The sequence below is a fragment of the Mastomys coucha genome, unplaced genomic scaffold (genome assembly GCF_008632895.1).
Source record: "Mastomys coucha isolate ucsf_1 unplaced genomic scaffold, UCSF_Mcou_1 pScaffold22, whole genome shotgun sequence".
NCBI classification, from domain to species: Eukaryota; Metazoa; Chordata; class Mammalia; order Rodentia; family Muridae; genus Mastomys; species Mastomys coucha.
Genome location: NW_022196905.1, coordinates 221,535,429 through 221,539,199, shown reverse-complemented (window position 1 = coordinate 221,539,199; position 3,771 = coordinate 221,535,429).

Here is a 3,771-nt window from a genome sequence, read left to right as displayed (position 1 = left end):
CAGGGACTAGAAGGCAACTAGTATGGTGTGTGTGTGTGTGTGTGTGTGTGTGTGTGTGTGTGTGTGTACCACTGAGGATTTTTTTACTCATTTTTCATTCAAAAGTGCAATAAATACTGTCTCATCTGTTGCGATTCAATTTTTAAAAAAGATTTATTTACTTATTTTATGTATGTGAATACACTGTCACTCTCTACAGTCACACAAGAAGAGGGCATTGGATCCCATTGCAGATGGTTGTGAGCCATCATGTGGTTGCTGGGAATTGAACTCAGGACCTCTGGAAGAGCAGTCAGTTATCCCAACCACTGAGCCATTTCTCCAGCCCCATGATTCAGTTTTTACTTGTGAAAGTATTTTGTTATTTTATTAACTGCTTTGAAGAATATAAAAACAATTGCAAGAGAAAGAGGCGGCAGAAGATTGTCCATTTGTGTCTCCAGAGTCATTGACATTTGAATGTGAGCTCATAGTTATGTTTAATTATCAGGAAGTTGTAGCCTGGATTATTGCTGATGCAATTATTGAATAATTTATGGCTCAGTTGGATCATTATTTACTAAATAAAGTAGATGGGCAATAGTCAGGATAAAGCAACAGAACTGATAGCTAGAAGAATGGAAAGAGTAAGAAGAGAAAACACAGCAGCGTAGGATGTGTGGGAAACTGGAGGATTCTAAACCTTCCCTGTGTGGAGGCTTGGGCAGTGGGGTGCACTAGCAGACTAGCCTCTTACCTGGTCTTCTGAGGAGAGTCCTTAGCACATTCTTAAATCTTACTACAAACACTATAAATTGCTAGAGACTTACTGCCATTAGCAAGTCTTGATGATAATGATAAGGATGAAAAGTTATACTTTTGAGTGCCGACTGTCAAGAATTCTAAAGAATTGAGTGCCTTGCTTTCTTTGTCCTCATGTGAATAGGAGTTATGAATCTGAATCATGAAGAAGTTAGATAACTCACTTCAAGATGCAGAGTAAGGAGCCGTGAATCTGGAGGAGGAAGCCAGGCCACCTCTCAAGAATAAAAGCCCAGGGTTACATGGGAGCACTAATGGCTGAGAGCATGGTGTGGGGCACAGGGAGGTTAGGGAAGGGCAAAGGCATCTTTTTTTTTTAAATAAAGATTTATTTATCATTATACATAAGTACACTGTAGCTGTCTTCAGACAGCACCAGAAGCGGGCATCAGATCTCATTATAGGTGGTTGTGAGCCACCATATGGTTGCTGGGATTTGAACTTTTGGAAGAGCAGTCAGTGCTCTTACCTGCTGAGCCATCCCGCCAGCCCTGGGCAAAGACATCTTATTTATCTTTGGCCAACTTGGTGGACTGCCTTACAGAGTCTCTGCTAACAGAGACTGGTGGTAAGACTTAGAGTCTCTCCTTGCCTTTAGCCTGGTTGCTGGTGGGTCCCCCTGTGGGGGCAGACACCAGTTTCCTGGCTTCTGTCTGAATTTTCTCTCTCTTTTCCTGTGGCTGTCCTCCCAAGTGGGCTGGTGGGTGGAGAGGACTGTTTCCAGGAGATTGATTACTGAAAGAGGGAGTTCTGAGTTCTCCAGTTACGAAGGTCACTAGTGGCACAAGGTCAATAGTGATGAGGTTGGTTTCTTTAATCATCGACTGACCCTGCTGCACTCAAGGGTGGGACAACAGACTCAGGCTTGGAGGCAGCCCCTGGCAGCTTTGTGTCCCTGCAGCAGGTCTCCTCTCCCCTGTCTGCAGTGGGGCTGCCTGTGACAGAGCTGCCATGCTGCCTGAGGGATTGGATAAGGTAGGGCTGCCTGTTCGAGGAGAAAAAAAGTTTTCCTAATGGAGACAGAAAGATTTAGTTTTAACATAGTTGGGTGGAAGGCATCTGTCCCATGTTAAATGTCTGTCAGAAAGTTGTCCTCTAACATAGACAACAAAGACAAAGTATGAAAATTCCGAGCACTGCACTGCAACATGCCACCTTAAAAACATCCAGAAAGTGGCGCTTACATACAAAAAAGAAAGGTGTTTCTTCCTCTCTATCAGGAAGGAAGAAAAATAACCAGATCGGTGGGTGCCCTTGGCTCTCTGAGCCCATGCCCACCACAGACTGGGACTTAAGATAGCTTCTGGTCACCCATAACAATGGTCCCCCACAGCAATGGTCCCCCACAGCAATGGTCCCCTAGCAGATCTGCTTCAAACACTTCTGGCCATAGATACAGAATTACAGACATGGCACCACTCAGAGTTTATGAGCAGACAAAGACACAGATGGGAGTTAACATACAGAAAAACATGGACAGACTCACAGACTCAGAGCCTCTGGTATCGAGACCCTCTAAATCAGGTCATGGAGACCTTGGAGTTCCTGGCCAATGCACCAAAATGTTGTTCCAGGAAACATTCATGAGCCCCCAAAAGACCACCAGGAGCTGAATCTGATGCAATAACATTAGGGTCTCTTTATTCAAGCTCAAGCTTGGGCCACACCACCGTGTCTGATGCAGGAGAATGGGAGGGGTACTCAAGCCAGTTTTAGGCACACATTTATAGGGGCAAGAAGGGGTGTCTAGCCTGGTACACATCTGATTGGCAGGGGCATTATGGCCTTGAATATAATTGGCTGGTGCTGGGAGCCAAACTATAAACTTAACTTCTGCTTTTCCTCCTGATTGCTGGTTGTTAGGAAGTAAAGTGTCAGGGACAGGTCTGTAATCTGGGGTACACTTTTGTTGAGGAATAACCTGGAAGCTGGTGCTAGATGCGGTTCTTTTTTTTCTTTTTTCTTTTCTTCTCCTTTTTTTTTTTTCTCGAGACAGGGTTTCTCTGTGTAGCCCTGGCTGTCCTGGAACTCACTCTGTAGACCAGGCTGGCCTCGAACTCAGAAATCCCCCTGCCCCTCTGCCTCCCAAGTGCTGGGATTAAAGGCGTGTGCCACCACTGCAGGGCTAGATGCAGTTCTTGTTGGGTGGTAACCTGGAAACTGGTGTGAGGTACCAGCCTGTTAGTTAACTTGAATTCAGCCTTAGGTCAGGTTCTCTAAGATGGAGTTTGAACGAAAAAGATTTTATCTCTCAGCCCTCCTGGCTTCTGTCCTGTGTCTACATAGGTGTTTATTCCTGGCCCCCATACATATGCACATACACTCACAGACTCACAGACACAGACAATGAAACTTGCACTGTTGTTGCCCTGATGCTGTTTGTATTCAGATGCTAATTCCGCTTCCTCAAGAGGAGTGGATCCTGTACTCAAGTGACTTCATGTGAACCTTCTTCCCATTCTAACTGGTCAAATAGAGGCTGGAGCCTGTGATTGGGCAGTGGAAGGAAAAGGCGGGGCTGGAGGTTTTAGAGAGTGGAGGAAGGGTAGGGGACCACAGAGAAGAAGGATGGAGAAGAATTGAGGAAGAAGAGGTGGAAGGAAGATGGAGCAGAACCACATGGCCTGGAGAAGCTGCAAGTAGTAAGGGGTCTCATAGCTGGGGAATGGATTAGTGTAGTGGTAGATCTGCCCAATCTAGATGTACAACTTATAAGTATAATATCTGAGTTGTGTGTTTCTGCACAGGCTTATTGGAGTTGGAAGTGTACTGCAATACACACACACACACACACTCACACACACACACACATGCGTGTGCGCACGCACACACACACACACACACACACACACACACAAAGTAAATATGGAGAAATCTTCAAAAAGCTTTAGAAAGCTATGGAACAGTTTAAACTAACCCTCAAGGGTCATTCTCTCGGATGCTTAAATTGCTGCTTCTTCCAGAACTGAT